We start from the raw sequence: 25566 nt of genomic DNA on the forward strand, positions 1-25566 counted from the left end.
GTGAAATTTTCAAAAATCCAGAAAATTGGCTGAAAACGCCTAAATATCAAGGACTCATTGGGTGAATCGCTCTGGAATTGAAATCGGAACGCTCACTGACATTTCCCCTATCCGAAAGTCTGATAAACGCCGGAAAAATGACTAAGTCCAAAAAAAAATATTTTTCAACTTTTTTCAATTTTACCCCGTGGGATATATATTCTACCCACACACATTTGGAACTCTCCTGGGGTACCCTCACACATATTATTCACTCATTTAGTGGATATTTTCACAAAAAAGTGAAATTTTCAAAAATCCAGAAAATTGGCTGAAAACGCCTAAATATCAAGGACTCATTGGGCGAATCGCTCTGGAACTGAAATTGGAACGCTCACTGACATTTCCCCTATATGAAAGTCTGATAAACGCCGTAAAAATGACTAAGTCCAAAAAAAAATTTTTTTCAACTTTTTTCAATTTTACCCCCATGGGATATATATTCTACCCACACACATTTGGAACTCTCCTGGGGAACCCTCACACATATTATTCCCTCATTTAGTGGATAATTTCACAAAAAAAAGTGAAATTTTCATGAATTCAGAAAATTGGCTGAAAACGCCTAAATATCAAGGATTCATTGGGCGAATCGCTCTGGAACTGAAATCAGAACGCTCACTGACATTTCCCTTTTCTGAAAGTCTGATAAACGCCGGAAAAATTATTTAATCCCCAAAAAAATTTTTTCAACTTTTTTCAATTTTACCCCCGTGGGATATATATTCTACCCAAACACATTTGGAACTCTCCTGGGGTACCCTCACACATATTATTCCCTCATTTAGTGAATATTTTCACAAAAAAGTGAAATTTTCAAAAATCCAGAAAATTGGCTGAAAACGACTAAATATCAAGGACTCATCCGGCGAATCGGTCTGGAACTGAAATCGAAGCGCTCACTGACATTTCCCCTATCTGAAAGTCTGATAAACGCTGGAAAAATGACTAAGTCCAAAAAAAAAAATTTTTCAACTTTTTTCAATTTTACCCCCGTGGGATATATATTCTACACACACACATTTGCAACTCTCCTGGGGTACCCTCACACATATTATTCCCTCATTTAGTGGATATTTTCACAAAAAAGTGAAATTTTCAAAAATCCAGAAAATTGGCTGAAAACGCCTAAATATCAAGGACTCATTGGGCGAATCGCTCTGGAACTGAAATCGGAACGCTCACTGACATTTCCCCTATATGAAAGTCTGATAAACGCCGGAAAAATGACTAAGTCCAAAAAAAAAATTTTTTCAACTTGTTTCAATTTTACCCCCGTAGAATATATATTCTACCCGCACACATTTGGAACTCTCCTGGGGTACCCTCACACATATTATTCCCTCATTTAGTGGATATTTTCACAAAAAAGTGAAATTTTCAAAAATCCAGAAAATTGGCTGAAAACGCCTAAATATCAAGGACTCATTGGGCGAATCGCTCTGGAACTGAAATTGGAACGCTCACTGACATTTCCCCTATATGAAAGTCTGATAAACGCCGTAAAAATGACTAAGTCCAAAAAAAAAATTTTTTCAACTTTTTTCAATTTTACCCCCATAGAATATATATTCTACCCACACACATTTGGAACTCTCCTGGGGTACCCTCACACATATTATTCCCTCATTTAGTGGATATTTTCACAAAAAAGTGAAATTTTCAAAAATCCAGAAAATTGGCTGAAAACTCCTAAATAGCAAGGACTCATTGGGCGAATCGCTCTGGAACTGAAATCGGAACGCTCACTGACATTTCCCTTTTCTGAAAGTCTGATAAACGCCGGAAAAATTATTTAATCCCAAAAAAATTTTTTTCAACTTTTTTCAATTTTACCCCCGTGGGATATATATTCTACCCAAACACATTTGGAACTCTCCTGGGGTACCCTCACACATATTATTCCCTCATTTAGTGAATATTTTCACAAAAAAGTGAAATTTTCAAAAATCCAGAAAATTGGCTGAAAACGACTAAATATCAAGGACTCATTGGGCGAATCGCTCTGGAACTGAAATCGGAACGCTCACTGACATTTCCCCTATATGAAAGTCTGATAAACACCGGAAAAATGACTAAGTCCAAAAAAAAAATTTTTTCAACTTGTTTCAATTTTACCCTCGTAGAATATATATTCTACCCGCACACATTTGGAACTCTCCTGGGGTACCCTCACACATATTATTCCCTCATTTAGTGGATATTTTCACAAAAAAGTTAAATTTTCAAAAATCCAGAAAATTGGCTGAAAACGACTAAATATCAAGGACTCATTGGGTGAATCGCTCTGGAATTGAAATCGGAACGCTCACTGACATTTCCCCTATCCGAAAGTTTGATAAACGGCGGAAAAATGACTAAGTCCAAAAAAAAATATTTTTCAACTTTTTTCAATTTTACCCCGTGGGATATATATTCTACCCACACACATTTGGAACTCTCCTGGGGTACCCTCACACATATTATTCCCTCATTTAGTGGATATTTTCACAAAAAAGTGAAATTTTCAAAAATCCAGAAAATTGGCTGAAAACGCCTAAATATCAAGGACTCATTGGGCGAATCGCTCTGGAACTGAAATTGGAACGCTCACTGACATTTCCCCTATATGAAAGTCTGATAAACGCCGTAAAAATGACTAAGTCCAAAAAAAAAATTTTTTCAACTTTTTTCAATTTTACCCCCGTGGGATATATATTCTACACACACACATTTGCAACTCTCCTGGGGTACCCTCACACATATTATTCCCTCATTTAGTGGATATTTTCACAAAAAAGTGAAATTTTCAAAAATCCAGAAAATTGGCTGAAAACGCCTAAATATCAAGGACTCATTGGGCGAATCGCTCTGGAACTGAAATTGGAACGCTCACTGACATTTCCCCTATATGAAAGTCTGATAAACGCCGTAAAAATGACTAAGTCCAAAAAAAAAATTTTTTCAACTTTTTTCAATTTTACCCCCATAGAATATATATTCTACCCACACACATTTGGAACTCTCCTGGGGTACCCTCACACATATTATTCCCTCATTTAGTGGATATTTTCACAAAAAAGTGAAATTTTCAAAAATCCAGAAAATTGGCTGAAAACTCCTAAATAGCAAGGACTCATTGGGCGAATCGCTCTGGAACTGAAATCGGAACGCTCACTGACATTTCCCTTTTCTGAAAGTCTGATAAACGCCGGAAAAATTATTTAATCCCAAAAAAATTTTTTTCAACTTTTTTCAATTTTACCCCCGTGGGATATATATTCTACCCAAACACATTTGGAACTCTCCTGGGGTACCCTCACACATATTATTCCCTCATTTAGTGAATATTTTCACAAAAAAGTGAAATTTTCAAAAATCCAGAAAATTGGCTGAAAACGACTAAATATCAAGGACTCATTGGGCGAATCGCTCTGGAACTGAAATCGGAACGCTCACTGACATTTCCCCTATATGAAAGTCTGATAAACACCGGAAAAATGACTAAGTCCAAAAAAAAAATTTTTTCAACTTGTTTCAATTTTACCCTCGTAGAATATATATTCTACCCGCACACATTTGGAACTCTCCTGGGGTACCCTCACACATATTATTCCCTCATTTAGTGGATATTTTCACAAACAAGTTAAATTTTCAAAAATCCAGAAAATTGGCTGAAAACGACTAAATATCAAGGACTCATTGGGTGAATCGCTCTGGAATTGAAATCGGAACGCTCACTGACATTTCCCCTATCCGAAAGTTTGATAAACGGCGGAAAAATGACTAAGTCCAAAAAAAAATATTTTTCAACTTTTTTCAATTTTACCCCGTGGGATATATATTCTACCCACACACATTTGGAACTCTCCTGGGGTACCCTCACACATATTATTCCCTCATTTAGTGGATATTTTCACAAAAAAGTGAAATTTTCAAAAATCCAGAAAATTGGCTGAAAACGCCTAAATATCAAGGACTCATTGGGCGAATCGCTCTGGAACTGAAATTGGAACGCTCACTGACATTTCCCCTATATGAAAGTCTGATAAACGCCGTAAAAATGACTAAGTCCAAAAAAAAAATTTTTTCAACTTTTTTCAATTTTACCCCCATGGGATATATATTCTACCCACACACATTTGGAACTCTCCTGGGGTACCCTCACACATATTATTCCCTCATTTAGTGGATATTTTCACAAAAAAGTGAAATTTTCAAAAATCCAGAAAATTGGCTGAAAACGCCTAAATATCAAGGACTCATTGGGCGAATCGCTCTGGAACTGAAATCGGAATGCTCACTGACATTTCCCTTTTCTGAAAGTCTGATAAACGCCGGAAAAATTATTTAATCCCCAAAAAATTGTTTTCAACTTTTTCCAATTTTACCCCGTGGGATATATATTCTACCCACACACATTTGGAACTCTCCTGGGGTACCCTCACACATATTATTCCCTCATTTAGTGGATATTTTCACAAAAAAGTGAAATTTTCAAAAATCCAGAAAATTGGCTGAAAACGACTAAATATCAAGGACTCATCCGGCGAATCGGTCTGGAACTGAAATCGGAGCGCTCACTGACATTTCCCCTATCCGAAAGTTTGATAAACGGCGGAAAAATGACTAAGTCCAAAAAAAAAAATTTTTCAACTTTTTTCAATTTTACCCCCGTGGGATATATATTCTACACACACACATTTGCAACTCTCCTGGGGTACCCTCACACATATTATTCCCTCATTTAGTGGATATTTTCACAAAAAAGTGAAATTTTCAAAAATCCAGAAAATTGGCTGAAAACGCCTAAATATCAAGGACTCATTGGGCGAATCGCTCTGGAACTGAAATCGGAACGCTCACTGACATTTCCCCTATATGAAAGTCTGATAAACGCCGGAAAAATGACTAAGTCCAAAAAAAAAGTTTTTTCAACTTTTTTCAATTTTACCCCCATGGGATATATATTCTACCCACACACATTTGGAACTCTCCTGGGGAACCCTCACACATATTATTCCCTCATTTAGTGGATAATTTCACAAAAAAAAGTGAAATTTTCATGAATTCAGAAAATTGGCTGAAAACGCCTAAATATCAAGGACTCATTGGGCGAATCGCTCTGGAACTGAAATCGGAACGCTCACTGACATTTCCATTTTCTGAAAGTCTGATAAACGCCGGAAAAATTATTTAATCCCAAAAAAATTTTTTTCAACTTATTTCAATTTTACCCCCGTGGGATATATATTCTACCCAAACACATTTGGAACTCTCCTGGGGTACCCTCACACATATTATTCCCTCATTTAGTGAATATTTTCACAAAAAAGTGAAATTTTCAAAAATCCAGAAAATTGGCTGAAAACGACTAAATATCAAGGACTCATCCGGCGAATCGGTCTGGAACTGAAATCGGAGCGCTCACTGACATTTCCCCTATATGAAAGTCTGATAAACGCCGGAAAAATGACTAAGTCCAAAAAAAAAATTTTTTAAACTTGTTTCAATTTTACCCCCGTAGAATATATATTCTACCCGCACACATTTGGAACTATCCTGGGGTACCCTCACACATATTATTCCCTCATTTAGTGGATATTTTCACAAAAAAGTGAAATTTTCAAAAATCCAGAAAATTGGCTGAAAACGCCTAAATATCAAGGACTCATTGGGCGAATCGCTCTGGAACTGAAATCGGAATGCTCACTGACATTTCCCTTTTCTGAAAGTCTGATAAACGCCGGAAAAATTATTTAATCCCCAAAAAATTTTTTTCAACTTTTTTCAATTTTACCCCCGTGGGATATATATTCTACCCAAACACATTTGGAACTCTCCTGGGGTACCCTCACACATATTATTCCCTCATTTAGTGAATATTTTCACAAAAAAGTGAAATTTTCAAAAATCCAGAAAATTGGCTGAAAACGACTAAATATCAAGGACTCATGGGGCGAATCGCTCTGGAACTGAAATCGGAACACTCACTGACATTTCCCCTATCCGAAAGTCTGATAAACGCTGGAAAAATGACTAAGTCCAAAAAAAAATATTTTTCAACTTTTTCCAATTTTACCCCGTGGGATATATATTCTACCCACACACATTTGGAACTCTCCTGGGGTACCCTCACACATATTATTCCCTCATTTAGTGGATATTTTCACAAAAAAGTGAAATTTTCAAAAATCCAGAAAATTGGCTGAAAACGACTAAATATCAAGGACTCATCCGGCGAATCGGTCTGGAACTGAAATCGGAGCGCTCACTGACATTTCCCCTATCTGAAAGTCTGATAAACGCTGGAAAAATGACTAAGTCCAAAAAAAAAAATTTTTCAACTTTTTTCAATTTTACCCACGTGGGATATATATTCTACACACACACATTTGCAACTCTCCTGGGGTACCCTCACACATATTATTCCCTCATTTAGTGGATATTTTCACAAAAAAGTGAAATTTTCAAAAATCCAGAAAATTGGCTGAAAACGCCTAAATATCAAGGACTCATTAGGCGAATCGCTCTGGAACTGAAATTGGAATGCTCACTGACATTTCCCCTATATGAAAGTCTGATAAACGCCGTAAAAATGACTAAGTCCAAAAAAAAAATTTTTTTAAATTTTTTCAATTTTACCCCCATGGGATATATATTCTACCCACACACATTTGGAACTCTCCTGGGGTACCCTCACACATGTTATTCCCTCATTTAGTGGATATTTTCACGAAAAAGTTAAATTTTCAAAAATCCAGAAAATTGGCTGAAAACGACTAAATATCAAGGACTCATTGGGCGAATCGCTCTGGAACTGAAATCGGAACGCTCACTGACATTTCCCCTATATGAAAGTCTGATAAACGCCGGAAAAATGACTAAGTCCAAAAAAAAAATGTTTTCAACTTCTTTCAATTTTACCCCCGTAGAAAATATATTCTACCCGCACACATTTGGAACTCTCCTGGGGTACCCTCACACATATTATTCCCTCATTTAGTGGATATTTTCACAAAAAAGTGAAATTTTCAAAAATCCAGAAAATTGGCTGAAAACGCCTAAATATCAAGGACTCATTGGGCGAATCGCTCTGGAACTGAAATTGGAATGCTCACTGACATTTCCCTTTTCTGAAAGTCTGATAAACGCCGGAAAAATTATTTAATCCCCAAAAAAATGTTTTCAACTTTTTTCAATTTTACCCCCGTGGGATATATATTCTACCCAAACACATTTGGAACTCTCCTGGGGTACCCTCACACATATTATTCCCTCATTTAGTGAATATTTTCACAAAAACGTGAAATTTTCAAAAATCCAGAAAATTGGCTGAAAACGACTAAATATCAAGGACGCATGGGGCGAATCGCTCTGGAACTGAAATCGGAACACTCACTGACATTTCCCCTATCCGAAAGTCTGATAAACTCTGGAAAAATGACTAAGTCCAAAAAAAAATATTTTTCAACTTTTTCCAATTTTACCCCGTGGGATATATATTCTACCCACACACATTTGGAACTCTCCTGGGGTACCCTCACACATTTTATTCCCTCATTTAGTGGATATTTTCACAAAAAAGTGAAATTTTCAAAAATCCAGAAAATTGGCTGAAAACGCCTAAATATCAAGGACTCATTGGGCGAATCGCTCTGGAACTGAAATCGGAATGCTCACTGACATTTCCCCTATATGAAAGTCTGATAAACGCCGGAAAAATGACTAAGTCCAAAAAAAAAATTTTTTCAACTTTTTTCAATTTTACCCCCGTAGAATATATATTCTACCCGCACACATTTGGAACTCTCCTGGGGTACCCTCACACATATTATTCCCTCATTTAGTGGATATTTTCACAAAAAAGTGAAATTTTCAAAAATCCAGAAAATTGGCTGAAAACGCCTAAATATCAAGGACTCATTGGGCGAATCGCTCTGGAACTGAAATTGGAATGCTCACTGACATTTCCCCTATATGAAAGTCTGATAAACGCCGTAAAAATGACTAAGTCCAAAAAAAAAATTTTTTTCAACTTTTTTCAATTTTACCCCCATGGGATATATATTCTACCCACACACATTTGGAACTCTCCTGGGGTACCCTCACACATATTATTCCCTCATTTAGTGAATATTTTCACAAAAAAGTGAAATTTTCAAAAATCCAGAAAATTGGCTGAAAACGCCTAAATATCAAGGACTCATTGGACGAATCGCTCTGGAATTGAAATCGGAACGCTCACTGACATTTCCCTTATCTGAAAGTCTGATAAACGCCGGAAAAATGACTAAGTCCAAAAAAAAATTTTTTTCAAGTTTTTTCAATTTTACCCCTGTGGGATATATATTCTACCCACACACATTTGGAACTCTCCTGGGGTACCCTCAAACATATTATTCCCTCATTTAGTGGATATTTTCACAAAAAAAGTGAAATTTTCAAAAATCCAGAAAATTGGCTGAAAACGACTAAATATCAAGGACTCATGGGGCGAATCGCTCTGGAACTGAAATCGGAACACTCACTGACATTTCCCCTATCCGAAAGTCTGATAAACGCTGGAAAAATGACTAAGTCCAAAAAAAAATATTTTTCAACTTTTTCCAATTTTACCCCGTGGGATATATATTCTACCCACACACATTTGGAACTCTCCTGGGGTACCCTCACACATATTATTCCCTCATTTAGTGGATATTTTCACAAAAAAGTGAAATTTTCAAAAATCCAGAAAATTGGCTGAAAACGACTAAATATCAAGGACTCATCCGGCGAATCGGTCTGGAACTGAAATCGGAGCGCTCACTGACATTTCCCCTATCTGAAAGTCTGATAAACGCTGGAAAAATGACTAAGTCCAAAAAAAAAAATTTTTCAACTTTTTTCAATTTTACCCACGTGGGATATATATTCTACACACACACATTTGCAACTCTCCTGGGGTACCCTCACACATATTATTCCCTCATTTAGTGGATATTTTCACAAAAAAGTGAAATTTTCAAAAATCCAGAAAATTGGCTGAAAACGCCTAAATATCAAGGACTCATTAGGCGAATCGCTCTGGAACTGAAATTGGAATGCTCACTGACATTTCCCCTATATGAAAGTCTGATAAACGCCGTAAAAATGACTAAGTCCAAAAAAAAAATTTTTTAAAATTTTTTCAATTTTACCCCCATGGGATATATATTCTACCCACACACATTTGGAACTCTCCTGGGGTACCCTCACACATGTTATTCCCTCATTTAGTGGATATTTTCACGAAAAAGTTAAATTTTCAAAAATCCAGAAAATTGGCTGAAAACGACTAAATATCAAGGACTCATTGGGCGAATCGCTCTGGAACTGAAATCGGAACGCTCACTGACATTTCCCCTATATGAAAGTCTGATAAACGCCGGAAAAATGACTAAGTCCAAAAAAAAAATGTTTTCAACTTCTTTCAATTTTACCCCCGTAGAAAATATATTCTACCCGCACACATTTGGAACTCTCCTGGGGTACCCTCACACATATTATTCCCTCATTTAGTGGATATTTTCACAAAAAAGTGAAATTTTCAAAAATCCAGAAAATTGGCTGAAAACGCCTAAATATCAAGGACTCATTGGGCGAATCGCTCTGGAACTGAAATTGGAATGCTCACTGACATTTCCCTTTTCTGAAAGTCTGATAAACGCCGGAAAAATTATTTAATCCCCAAAAAAATGTTTTCAACTTTTTTCAATTTTACCCCCGTGGGATATATATTCTACCCAAACACATTTGGAACTCTCCTGGGGTACCCTCACACATATTATTCCCTCATTTAGTGAATATTTTCACAAAAACGTGAAATTTTCAAAAATCCAGAAAATTGGCTGAAAACGACTAAATATCAAGGACTCATGGGGCGAATCGCTCTGGAACTGAAATCGGAACACTCACTGACATTTCCCCTATCCGAAAGTCTGATAAACTCTGGAAAAATGACTAAGTCCAAAAAAAAATATTTTTCAACTTTTTCCAATTTTACCCCGTGGGATATATATTCTACCCACACACATTTGGAACTCTCCTGGGGTACCCTCACACATTTTATTCCCTCATTTAGTGGATATTTTCACAAAAAAGTGAAATTTTCAAAAATCCAGAAAATTGGCTGAAAACGCCTAAATATCAAGGACTCATTGGGCGAATCGCTCTGGAACTGAAATCGGAATGCTCACTGACATTTCCCCTATATGAAAGTCTGATAAACGCCGGAAAAATGACTAAGTCCAAAAAAAAAATTTTTTCAACTTTTTTCAATTTTACCCCCGTAGAATATATATTCTACCCGCACACATTTGGAACTCTCCTGGGGTACCCTCACACATATTATTCCCTCATTTAGTGGATATTTTCACAAAAAAGTGAAATTTTCAAAAATCCAGAAAATTGGCTGAAAACGCCTAAATATCAAGGACTCATTGGGCGAATCGCTCTGGAACTGAAATTGGAATGCTCACTGACATTTCCCCTATATGAAAGTCTGATAAACGCCGTAAAAATGACTAAGTCCAAAAAAAAAATTTTTTTCAACTTTTTTCAATTTTACCCCCATGGGATATATATTCTACCCACACACATTTGGAACTCTCCTGGGGTACCCTCACACATATTATTCCCTCATTTAGTGAATATTTTCACAAAAAAGTGAAATTTTCAAAAATCCAGAAAATTGGCTGAAAACGCCTAAATATCAAGGACTCATTGGACGAATCGCTCTGGAATTGAAATCGGAACGCTCACTGACATTTCCCTTATCTGAAAGTCTGATAAACGCCGGAAAAATGACTAAGTCCAAAAAAAAATTTTTTTCAAGTTTTTTCAATTTTACCCCTGTGGGATATATATTCTACCCACACACATTTGGAACTCTCCTGGGGTACCCTCAAACATATTATTCCCTCATTTAGTGGATATTTTCACAAAAAAAGTGAAATTTTCAAAAATCCAGAAAATTGGCTGAAAACGACTAAATATCAAGGACTCATTGGACGAATCGCTCTGGAATTGAAATCGGAACGCTCACTAACATTTCCCTTATCTGAAAGTCTGATAAATGCCGGAAAAATGACTAAGTCCAAAATAAATAATTTTTCAACTTTTTTCAATTTTACCCCCGTGGGATATATATTCTACCCACACACATTTGGAACTCTCCTGGGGTACCCTCACACATATAATTCCCTCATTTAGTGGATATTTTCACAAAAAAGTGAAATTTTCAAAAATCCAGAAAATTGGCTGAAAACGACTAAATATCAAGGACTCATTGGACGAATCGCTCTGGAATTGAAATCGGAACGCTCACTGACATTTCCCTTATCTGAAAGTCTGATAAACGCCGGAAAAATGACTAAGTCCAAAATAAATAATTTTTCAACTTTTTTCAATTTTACCCCCGTGGGATATATAGTCTACCCACACACATTTGGAACTCTCCTGGGGTACCCTCACACATATTATTCCCTCATTTAGTGGATATTTTCACAAAAAAAGTGAAATTTTCAAAAATCCAGAAAATTGGCTGAAAACGACTAAATATCAAGGACTCATTGGACGAATCGCTCTGGAATTGAAATCGGAACGCTCACTAACATTTCCCTTATCTGAAAGTCTGATAAATGCCGGAAAAATGACTAAGTCCAAAATAAATAATTTTTCAACTTTTTTCAATTTTACCCCCGTGGGATATATATTCTACCCACACACATTTGGAACTCTCCTGGGGTACCCTCACACATATTATTCCCTCATTTAGTAGATATTTTCACAAAAAAGTGAAATTTTCAAAAATCCAGAAAATTGGCTGAAAACGACTAAATATCAAGGACTCATTGGACGAATCGCTCTGGAATTGAAATCGGAACGCTCACTAACATTTCCCTTATCTAAAAGTCTGATAAACGCCGGAAAAATGACTAAGTCCAAAATAAATAATTTTTCAACTTTTTTCAATTTGACCCCCGTGGGATATATATTCTACCCACACACATTTGGAACTCTCCTGGGGTACCCTCACACATATTATTCCCTCATTTAGTGGATATTTTCACAAAAAAGTGAAATTTTCAAAAATCCAGAAAATTGGCTGAAAACGACTAAATATCAAGGACTCATTGGACGAATCGCTCTGGAATTGAAATCGGAACGCTCACTAACATTTCCCTTATCTGAAAGTCTGATAAATGCCGGAAAAATGACTAAGTCCAAAATAAATAATTTTTCAACTTTTTTCAATTTTACCCCCGTGGGATATATATTCTACCCACACACATTTGGAACTCTCCTGGGGTACCCTCACACATATTATTCCCTCATTTAGTGGATATTTTCACAAAAAAGTGAAATTTTCAAAAATCCAGAAAATTGGCTGAAAACGACTAAATATCAAGGACTCATTGGACGAATCGCTCTGGAATTGAAATCGGAACGCTCACTAACATTTCCCTTATCTGAAAGTCTGATAAATGCCGGAAAAATGACTAAGTCCAAAATAAATAATTTTTCAACTTTTTTCAATTTTACCCCCGTGGGATATATATTCTACCCCCACACATTTCGAACTCTCCTGGGGTACCCTCACACATATTATTCCCTCATTTAGTGGATATTTTCACAAAAAAGAGAAATTTTCAAAAATCCAGAAAATTGGCTGAAAACGACTAAATATCAAGGACTCATTGGACGAATCGCTCTGGAATTGAAATCGGAACGCTCACTGACATTTCCCTTATCTGAAAGTCTGATAAACGCCGGAAAAATGACTAAGTCCAAAATAAATAATTTTTCAACTTTTTTCAATTTTACCCCCGTGGGATATATATTCTACCCACACACATTTGGAACTCTCCTGGGGTACCCTCACACATATTATTCCCTCATTTAGTGGATATTTTCACAAAAAAGTGAAATTTTCAAAAATCCAGAAAATTGGCTGAAAACGACTAAATATCAAGGACTCATTGGACGAATCGCTCTGGAATTGAAATCGGAACGCTCACTAACATTTCCCTTATCTGAAAGTCTGATAAATGCCGGAAAAATGACTAAGTCCAAAATAAATAATTTTTCAACTTTTTTCAATTTTACCCCCGTGGGATATATATTCTACCCACACACATTTGGAACTCTCCTGGGGTACCCTCACACATATTATTCCCTCATTTAGTAGATATTTTAACAAAAAAGTGAAATTTTCAAAAATCCAGAAAATTGGCTGAAAACGACTAAATATCAAGGACTCATTGGACGAATCGCTCTGGAATTGAAATCGGAACGCTCACTAACATTTCCCTTATCTAAAAGTCTGATAAACGCCGGAAAAATGACTAAGTCCAAAATAAATAATTTTTCAACTTTTTTCAATTTGACCCCCGTGGGATATATATTCTACCCACACACATTTGGAACTCTCCTGGGGTACCCTCACACATATTATTCCCTCATTTAGTGGATATTTTCACAAAAAAGTGAAATTTTCAAAAATCCAGAAAATTGGCTGAAAACGACTAAATATCAAGGACTCATTGGACGAATCGCTCTGGAATTGAAATCGGAACGCTCACTAACATTTCCCTTATCTGAAAGTCTGATAAATGCCGGAAAAATGACTAAGTCCAAAATAAATAATTTTTCAACTTTTTTCAATTTTACCCCCGTGGGATATATATTCTACCCACACACATTTGGAACTCTCCTGGGGTACCCTCACACATATTATTCCCTCATTTAGTGGATATTTTCACAAAAAAGTGAAATTTTCAAAAATCCAGAAAATTGGCTGAAAACGACTAAATATCAAGGACTCATTGGACGAATCGCTCTGGAATTGAAATCGGAACGCTCACTAACATTTCCCTTATCTGAAAGTCTGATAAATGCCGGAAAAATGACTAAGTCCAAAATAAATAATTTTTCAACTTTTTTCAATTTTACCCCCGTGGGATATATATTCTACCCCCACACATTTCGAACTCTCCTGGGGTACCCTCACACATATTATTCCCTCATTTAGTGGATATTTTCACAAAAAAGAGAAATTTTCAAAAATCCAGAAAATTGGCTGAAAACGACTAAATATCAAGGACTCATTGGACGAATCGCTCTGGAATTGAAATCGGAACGCTCACTGACATTTCCCTTATCTGAAAGTCTGATAAACGCCGGAAAAATGACTAAGTCCAAAATAAATAATTTTTCAACTTTTTTCAATTTTACCCCCGTGGGATATATATTCTACCCACACACATTTGGAACTCTCCTGGGGTACCCTCACACATATTATTCCCTCATTTAGTGGATATTTTCACAAAAAAGTGAAATTTTCAAAAATCCAGAAAATTGGCTGAAAACGACTAAATATCAAGGACTCATTGGACGAATCGCTCTGGAATTGAAATCGGAACGCTCACTAACATTTCCCTTATCTGAAAGTCTGATAAATGCCGGAAAAATGACTAAGTCCAAAATAAATAATTTTTCAACTTTTTTCAATTTTACCCCCGTGGGATATATATTCTACCCACACACATTTGGAACTCTCCTGGGGTACCCTCACACATATTATTCCCTCATTTAGTAGATATTTTCACAAAAAAGTGAAATTTTCAAAAATCCAGAAAATTGGCTGAAAACGACTAAATATCAAGGACTCATTGGACGAATCGCTCTGGAATTGAAATCGGAACGCTCACTAACATTTCCCTTATCTAAAAGTCTGATAAACGCCGGAAAAATGACTAAGTCCAAAATAAATAATTTTTCAACTTTTTTCAATTTGACCCCCGTGGGATATATATTCTACCCACACACATTTGGAACTCTCCTGGGGTACCCTCACACATATTATTCCCTCATTTAGTGGATATTTTCACAAAAAAGTGAAATTTTCAAAAATCCAGAAAATTGGCTGAAAACGACTAAATATCAAGGACTCATTGGACGAATCGCTCTGGAATTGAAATCGGAACGCTCACTAACATTTCCCTTATCTGAAAGTCTGATAAATGCCGGAAAAATGACTAAGTCCAAAATAAATAATTTTTCAACTTTTTTCAATTTTACCCCCGTGGGATATATATTCTACCCACACACATTTGGAACTCTCCTGGGGTACCCTCACACATATTATTCCCTCATTTAGTGGATATTTTCACAAAAAAGTGAAATTTTCAAAAATCCAGAAAATTGGCTGAAAACGACTAAATATCAAGGACTCATTGGACGAATCGCTCTGGAATTGAAATCGGAACGCTCACTAACATTTCCCTTATCTGAAAGTCTGATAAACGCCGGAAAAATGACTAAGTCCAAAATAAATAATTTTTCAACTTTTTTCAATTTTACCCCCGTGGGATATATATTCTACCCACACACATTTGGAACTCTCCTGAGGTACCCTCACACATATTATTCCCTCATTTAGTGGATATTTCCACAAAAAAGTGAAATTTTCAGAAATCCAGAAAATTGGCTGAAAACGACTAAATATCAAGGACTCATTGGACGAATCGCTCTGGAATTGAAATCGGAACGCTCACTGACATTTCCCTTATCTGAAAGTCTGATAAACGCCGGAAAAATGACTAAGTCCAAAAAAAAATTTTTTTCAAGTTTTTTCAATTTTACCCCTGTGGGATATATATTCTACCCACACACATTTGGAACTCTCCTGGGGTACCCTCACACATATAATTCCCTCATTTAGTGGATATTTTCACAAAAAAGTGAAATTTTCAAAAATCCAGAAAATTGGCTGAAAACGACTAAATATCAAGGACTCATTGGACGAATCGCTCTGGAATTGAAATCGGAACGCTCACTGACATTTCCCTTATCTGAAAGTCTGATAAACGCTGGAAAAATGACTAAGTCCAAAATAAATAATTTTTCAACTTTTTTCAATTTTACCCCCGTGGGATATATATTCTACCCACACACATTTGGAACTCTCCTGGGGTACCCTCACACATATTATTCCCTCATTTAGTGGATATTTTCACAAAAAAAGTGAAATTTTCAAAAATCCAGAAAATTGGCTGAAAACGACTAAATATCAAGGACTCATTGGACGAATCGCTCTGGAATTGAAATCGGAACGCTCACTGACATTTCCCTTATCTGAAAGTCTGATAAACGCCGGAAAAATGACTAAGTCCAAAATAAATAATTTTTCAACTTTTTTCAATTTTACCCCCGTGGGATATATATTCTACCCACAAACATTTGGAACTCTCCTGGGGTACCCTCACACATATTATTCCCTCATTTAGTGGATATTTTCACAAAAAAGTGAAATTTTCGAAAATCCAGAAAATTGGCTGAAAACGACTAAATATCAAGGACTCATTGGACGAATCGCTCTGGAATTGAAATCGAAATGCTCACTGACATTTCCCTTATCTGAAAGTCTGATAAACGCCGGAAAAATGACTAAGTCCAAAATAAAAATTTTTTAAACTTTTTTCAATTTTACCCCTGTGGGATATATATTCTACCCACACACATTTGGAACTCTCCTGGGGTACCCTCACACATATTATTCCCTCATTTAGTGGATATTTTCACAAAAAAAGTGAAATTTTCAAAAATCCAGAAAATTGGCTGAAAACGACTAAATATCAAGGACTCATTGGACGAATCGCTCTGGAATTGAAATCGGAACGCTCACTGACATTTCCCTTATCTGAAAGTCTGATAAACGCCGGAAAAATGACTAAGTCCAAAAAAAAATTTTTTTCAAGTTTTTTCAATTTTACCCCTGTGGGATATATATTCTACCCACACACATTTGGAACTCTCCTGGGGTACCCTCAAACATATTATTCCCTCATTTAGTGGATATTTTCACAAAAAAAGTGAAATTTTCAAAAATCCAGAAAATTGGCTGAAAACGACTAAATATCAAGGACTCATTGGACGAATCGCTCTGGAATTGAAATCGGAACGCTCACTAACATTTCCCTTATCTGAAAGTCTGATAAATGCCGGAAAAATGACTAAGTCCAAAATAAATAATTTTTCAACTTTTTTCAATTTTACCCCCGTGGGATATATATTCTACCCACACACATTTGGAACTCTCCTGGGGTACCCTCACACATATAATTCCCTCATTTAGTGGATATTTTCACAAAAAAGTGAAATTTTCAAAAATCCAGAAAATTGGCTGAAAACGACTAAATATCAAGGACTCATTGGACGAATCGCTCTGGAATTGAAATCGGAACGCTCACTGACATTTCCCTTATCTGAAAGTCTGATAAACGCCGGAAAAATGACTAAGTCCAAAATAAATAATTTTTCAACTTTTTTCAATTTTACCCCCGTGGGATATATATTCTACCCACACACATTTGGAACTCTCCTGGGGTACCCTCACACATATTATTCCCTCATTTAGTGGATATTTTCACAAAAAAAGTGAAATTTTCAAAAATCCAGAAAATTGGCTGAAAACGACTAAATATCAAGGACTCATTGGACGAATCGCTCTGGAATTGAAATCGGAACGCTCACTAACATTTCCCTTATCTGAAAGTCTGATAAATGCCGGAAAAATGACTAAGTCCAAAATAAATAATTTTTCAACTTTTTTCAATTTTACCCCCGTGGGATATATATTCTACCCACACACATTTGGAACTCTCCTGGGGTACCCTCACACATATTATTCCCTCATTTAGTAGATATTTTCACAAAAAAGTGAAATTTTCAAAAATCCAGAAAATTGGCTGAAAACGACTAAATATCAAGGACTCATTGGACGAATCGCTCTGGAATTGAAATCGGAACGCTCACTAACATTTCCCTTATCTGAAAGTCTGATAAATGCCGGAAAAATGACTAAGTCCAAAATAAATAATTTTTCAACTTTTTTCAATTTTACCCCCGTGGGATATATATTCTACCCACACACATTTGGAACTCTCCTGGGGTACCCTCACACATATTATTCCCTCATTTAGTGGATATTTTCACAAAAAAGTGAAATTTTCAAAAATCCAGAAAATTGGCTGAAAACGACTAAATATCAAGGACTCATTGGACGAATCGCTCTGGAATTGAAATCGGAACGCTCACTAACATTTCCCTTATCTGAAAGTCTGATAAATGCCGGAAAAATGACTAAGTCCAAAATAAATAATTTTTCAACTTTTTTCAATTTTACCCCCGTGGGATATATATTCTACCCCCACACATTTCGAACTCTCCTGGGGTACCCTCACACATATTATTCCCTCATTTAGTGGATATTTTCACAAAAAAGAGAAATTTTCAAAAATCCAGAAAATTGGCTGAAAACGACTAAATATCAAGGACTCATTGGACGAATCGCTCTGGAATTGAAATCGGAACGCTCACTGACATTTCCCTTATCTGAAAGTCTGATAAACGCCGGAAAAATGACTAAGTCCAAAATAAATAATTTTTCAACTTTTTTCAATTTTACCCCCGTGGGATATATATTCTACCCACACACATTTGGAACTCTCCTGGGGTACCCTCACACATATTATTCCCTCACTTAGTGGATATTTTCACAAAAAAGTGAAATTTTCAAAAATCCAGAAAATTGGCTGAAAACGACTAAATATCAAGGACTCATTGGACGAATCGCTCTGGAATTGAAATCGGAACGCTCACTAACATTTCCCTTATCTGAAAGTCTGATAAATGCCGGAAAAATGACTAAGTCCAAAATAAATAATTTTTCAACTTTTTTCAATTTTATCCCCGTGGGATATATATTCTACCCACACACATTTGGAACTCTCCTGGGGTACCCTCACACATATTATTCCCTCATTTAGTAGATATTTTCACAAAAAAGTGAAATTTTCAAAAATCCAGAAAATTGGCTGAAAACGACTAAATATCAAGGACTCATTGGACGAATCGCTCTGGAATTGAAATCGGAACGCTCACTAACATTTCCCTTATCTAAAAGTCTGATAAACGCCGGAAAAATGACTAAGTCCAAAATAAATAATTTTTCAACTTTTTTCAATTTGACCCCCGTGGGATATATATTCTACCCACACACATTTGGAACTCTCCTGGGGTACCCTCACACATATTATTCCCTCATTTAGTGGATATTTTCACAAAAAAGTGAAATTTTCAAAAATCCAGAAAATTGGCTGAAAACGACTAAATATCAAGGACTCATTGGACGAATCGCTCTGGAATTGAAATCGGAACGCTCACTAACATTTCCCTTATCTGAAAGTCTGATAAATGCCGGAAAAATGACTAAGTCCAAAATAAATAATTTTTCAACTTTTTTCAATTTTACCCCCGTGGGATATATATTCTACCCACACACATTTGGAACTCTCCTGGGGTACCCTCACACATATTATTCCCTCATTTAGTGGATATTTTCACAAAAAAGTGAAATTTTCAAAAATCCAGAAAATTGGCTGAAAACGACTAAATATCAAGGACTCATTGGACGAATCGCTCTGGAATTGAAATCGGAACGCTCACTAACATTTCCCTTATCTGAAAGTCTGATAAATGCCGGAAAAATGACTAAGTCCAAAATAAATAATTTTTCAACTTTTTTCAATTTTACCCCCGTGGGATATATATTCTACCCCCACACATTTCGAACTCTCCTGGGGTACCCTCACACATATTATTCCCTCATTTAGTGGATATTTTCACAAAAAAGAGAAATTTTCAAAAATCCAGAAAATTGGCTGAAAACGACTAAATATCAAGGACTCATTGGACGAATCGCTCTGGAATTGAAATCGGAACGCTCACTGACATTTCCCTTATCTGAAAGTCTGATAAACGCCGGAAAAATGACTAAGTCCAAAATAAATAATTTTTCAACTTTTTTCAATTTTACCCCCGTGGGATATATATTCTACCCACACACATTTGGAACTCTCCTGGGGTACCCTCACACATATTATTCCCTCATTTAGTGGATATTTTCACAAAAAAGTGAAATTTTCAAAAATCCAGAAAATTGGCTGAAAACGACTAAATATCAAGGACTCATTGGACGAATCGCTCTGGAATTGAAATCGGAACGCTCACTAACATTTCCCTTATCTGAAAGTCTGATAAATGCCGGAAAAATGACTAAGTCCAAAATAAATAATTTTTCAACTTTTTTCAATTTTACCCCCGTGGGATATATATTCTACCCACACACATTTGGAACTCTCCTGGGGTACCCTCACACATATTATTCCCTCATTTAGTAGATATTTTCACAAAAAAGTGAAATTTTCAAAAATCCAGAAAATTGGCTGAAAACGACTAAATATCAAGGACTCATTGGACGAATCGCTCTGGAATTGAAATCGGAACGCTCACTAACATTTCCCTTATCTAAAAGTCTGATAAACGCCGGAAAAATGACTAAGTCCAAAATAAATAATTTTTCAACTTTTTTCAATTTGACCCCCGTGGGATATATATTCTACCCACACACATTTGGAACTCTCCTGGGGTACCCTCACACATATTATTCCCTCATTTAGTGGATATTTTCACAAAAAAGTGAAATTTTCAAAAATCCAGAAAATTGGCTGAAAACGACTAAATATCAAGGACTCATTGGACGAATCGCTCTGGAATTGAAATCGGAACGCTCACTAACATTTCCCTTATCTGAAAGTCTGATAAATGCCGGAAAAATGACTAAGTCCAAAATAAATAATTTTTCAACTTTTTTCAATTTTACCCCCGTGGGATATATATTCTACCCACACACATTTGGAACTCTCCTGGGGTACCCTCACACATATTATTCCCTCATTTAGTGGATATTTTCACAAAAAAGTGAAATTTTCAAAAATCCAGAAAATTGGCTGAAAACGACTAAATATCAAGGACTCATTGGACGAATCGCTCTGGAATTGAAATCGGAACGCTCACTAACATTTCCCTTATCTGAAAGTCTGATAAATGCCGGAAAAATGACTAAGTCCAAAATAAATAATTTTTCAACTTTTTTCAATTTTACCCCCGTGGGATATATATTCTACCCCCACACATTTCGAACTCTCCTGGGGTACCCTCACACATATTATTCCCTCATTTAGTGGATATTTTCACAAAAAAGAGAAATTTTCAAAAATCCAGAAAATTGGCTGAAAACGACTAAATATCAAGGACTCATTGGACGAATCGCTCTGGAATTGAAATCGGAACGCTCACTGACATTTCCCTTATCTGAAAGTCTGATAAACGCCGGAAAAATGACTAAGTCCAAAATAAATAATTTTTCAACTTTTTTCAATTTTACCCCCGTGGGATATATATTCTACCCACACACATTTGGAACTCTCCTGGGGTACCCTCACACATATTATTCCCTCATTTAGTGGATATTTTCACAAAAAAGTGAAATTTTCAAAAATCCAGAAAATTGGCTGAAAACGACTAAATATCAAGGACTCATTGGACGAATCGCTCTGGAATTGAAATCGGAACGCTCACTAACATTTCCCTTATCTGAAAGTCTGATAAATGCCGGAAAAATGACTAAGTCCAAAATAAATAATTTTTCAACTTTTTTCAATTTTACCCCCGTGGGATATATATTCTACCCCCACACATTTCGAACTCTCCTGGGGTACCCTCACACATATTATTCCCTCATTTAGTGGATATTTTCACAAAAAAGAGAAATTTTCAAAAATCCAGAAAATTGGCTGAAAACGACTAAATATCAAGGACTCATTGGACGAATCGCTCTGGAATTGAAATCGGAACGCTCACTGGCATTTCCCTTATCTGAAAGTCTGATAAACGCCGGAAAAATGACTAAGTCCAAAAAAAAAATTTTTCAACTTTTTTCAATTTTACCCCTGTGGGATATATATTCTACCCACACACATTTGGAACTCTCCTGGGGTACCCTCACACATATTATTCCCTCTTTTAGTGGATATTTTCACAAAAAAGTGAAATTTTCAAAAATCCAGAAAATTGGCTGAAAACGACTAAATATCAAGGACTCATTGGACGAATCGCTCTGGAATTGAAATCGGAACGCTCACTGACATTTCCCTTATCTGAAAGTGTGATAAACGCCGGAAAAATGACTAAGTCCAAAATAAAAAATTTTTGAACTTTTTTCAATTTTACCCCCGTGGGATATATATTCTACCCACACACATTTGGAACTCTCCTGGGGTACCCTCACACATATTATTCCCTCATTTAGTGGATATTTTCACAAAAAAAGTGAAATTTTCAAAAATCCAGAAAATTGGCTGAAAACGACTAAATATCAAGGACTCATTGGACGAATCGCTCTGGGATTGAAATCGGAATGCTCACTAACATTTCCCTTATCTGAAAGTCTGATAAACGCCGGAAAAATGACTAAGTCCAAAATAAATAATTTTTCAACTTTTTTCAATTTTACCCCCGTGGGATATATATTCTACCCACACACATTTGGAACTCTCCTGGGGTACCCTCACACATATTATTCCCTCATTTAGTAGATATTTTCACAAAAAAGTGAAATTTTCAAAAATCCAGAAAATTGGCTGAAAACGACTAAATATCATGGACTCATTGGACGAATCGCTCTGGAATTGAAATCGGAACGCTCACTAACATTTCCCTTATCTAAAAGTCTGATAAACGCCGGAAAAATGACTAAGTCCAAAATAAATAATTTTTCAACTTTTTTCAATTTGACCCCCGTGGGATATATATTCTACCCACACACATTTGGAACTCTCCTGGGGTACCCTCACACATATTATTCCCTCATTTAGTGGATATTTTCACAAAAAAGTGAAATTTTCAAAAATCCAGAAAATTGGCTGAAAACGACTAAATATCAAGGACTCATTGGACGAATCGCTCTGGAATTGAAATCGGAATGCTAACTAACATTTCCCTTATCTGAAAGTCTGATAAACGCCGGAAAAATGACTAAGTCCAAAATAAATAATTTTTCAACTTTTTTCAATTTTACCCCCGTGGGATATATATTCTACCCACACACATTTGGAACTCTCCTGGGGTACCCTCACACATATTATTCCCTCATTTAGTGGATATTTTCACAAAAAAGTGAAATTTTCAAAAATCCACAAAATTGGCTGAAAACGACTAAATATCAAGGACTCATTGGACGAATCGCTCTGGAATTGAAATCGGAACGCTCACTAACATTTCCCTTATCTAAAAGTCTGATAAACGCCGGAAAAATGACTAAGTCCAAAATAAATAATTTTTCAACTTTTTTCAATTTGACCCCCGTGGGATATATATTCTACCCACACACATTTGGAACTCTCCTGGGGTACCCTCACACATATTATTCCCTCATTTAGTGGATATTTTCACAAAAAAGTGAAATTTTCAAAAATCCAGAAAATTGGCTGAAAACGACTAAATATCAAGGACTCATTGGACGAATCGCTCTGGAATTGAAATCGGAACGCTCACTAACATTTCCCTTATCTGAAAGTCTGATAAATGCCGGAAAAATGACTAAGTCCAAAATAAATAATTTTTCAACTTTTTTCAATTTTACCCCCGTGGGATATATATTCTACCCACACACATTTGGAACTCTCCTGGGGTACCCTCACACATATTATTCCCTCATTTAGTGGATATTTTCACAAAAAAGTGAAATTTTCAAAAATCCAGAAAATTGGCTGAAAACGACTAAATATCAAGGACTCATTGGACGAATCGCTCTGGAATTGAAATCGGAACGCTCACTAACATTTCCCTTATCTGAAAGTCTGATAAATGCCGGAAAAATGACTAAGTCCAAAATAAATAATTTTTCAACTTTTTTCAATTTTACCCCCGTGGGATATATATTCTACCCCCACACATTTCGAACTCTCCTGGGGTACCCTCACACATATTATTCCCTCATTTAGTGGATATTTTCACAAAAAAGAGAAATTTTCAAAAATCCAGAAAATTGGCTGAAAACGACTAAATATCAAGGACTCATTGGACGAATCGCTCTGGAATTGAAATCGGAACGCTCACTGACATTTCCCTTATCTGAAAGTCTGATAAACGCCGGAAAAATGACTAAGTCCAAAATAAATAATTTTTCAACTTTTTTCAATTTTACCCCCGTGGGATATATATTCTACCCACACACATTTGGAACTCTCCTGGGGTACCCTCACACATATTATTCCCTCATTTAGTGGATATTTTCACAAAAAAGTGAAATTTTCAAAAATCCAGAAAATTGGCTGAAAACGACTAAATATCAAGGACTCATTGGACGAATCGCTCTGGAATTGAAATCGGAACGCTCACTAACATTTCCCTTATCTGAAAGTCTGATAAATGCCGGAAAAATGACTAAGTCCAAAATAAATAATTTTTCAACTTTTTTCAATTTTACCCCCGTGGGATATATATTCTACCCCCACACATTTCGAACTCTCCTGGGGTACCCTCACACATATTATTCCCTCATTTAGTGGATATTTTCACAAAAAAGAGAAATTTTCAAAAATCCAGAAAATTGGCTGAAAACGACTAAATATCAAGGACTCATTGGACGAATCGCTCTGGAATTGAAATCGGAACGCTCACTGGCATTTCCCTTATCTGAAAGTCTGATAAACGCCGGAAAAATGACTAAGTCCAAAAAAAAAATTTTTCAACTTTTTTCAATTTTACCCCTGTGGGATATATATTCTACCCACACACATTTGGAACTCTCCTGGGGTACCCTCACACATATTATTCCCTCTTTTAGTGGATATTTTCACAAAAAAGTGAAATTTTCAAAAATCCAGAAAATTGGCTGAAAACGACTAAATATCAAGGACTCATTGGACGAATCGCTCTGGAATTGAAATCGGAACGCTCACTGACATTTCCCTTATCTGAAAGTGTGATAAACGCCGGAAAAATGACTAAGTCCAAAATAAAAAATTTTTGAACTTTTTTCAATTTTACCCCCGTGGGATATATATTCTACCCACACACATTTGGAACTCTCCTGGGGTACCCTCACACATATTATTCCCTCATTTAGTGGATATTTTCACAAAAAAAGTGAAATTTTCAAAAATCCAGAAAATTGGCTGAAAACGACTAAATATCAAGGACTCATTGGACGAATCGCTCTGGGATTGAAATCGGAATGCTCACTAACATTTCCCTTATCTGAAAGTCTGATAAACGCCGGAAAAATGACTAAGTCCAAAATAAATAATTTTTCAACTTTTTTCAATTTTACCCCCGTGGGATATATATTCTACCCACACACATTTGGAACTCTCCTGGGGTACCCTCACACATATTATTCCCTCATTTAGTAGATATTTTCACAAAAAAGTGAAATTTTCAAAAATCCAGAAAATTGGCTGAAAACGACTAAATATCATGGACTCATTGGACGAATCGCTCTGGAATTGAAATCGGAACGCTCACTAACATTTCCCTTATCTAAAAGTCTGATAAACGCCGGAAAAATGACTAAGTCCAAAATAAATAATTTTTCAACTTTTTTCAATTTGACCCCCG

The sequence above is a fragment of the Phyllobates terribilis genome, unplaced genomic scaffold, assembly GCF_046119375.1.
Source record: "Phyllobates terribilis strain yellow unplaced genomic scaffold, ASM4611937v1 Scaffold_576__1_contigs__length_1038135, whole genome shotgun sequence".
NCBI lineage: Eukaryota > Metazoa > Chordata > Amphibia > Anura > Dendrobatidae > Phyllobates > Phyllobates terribilis.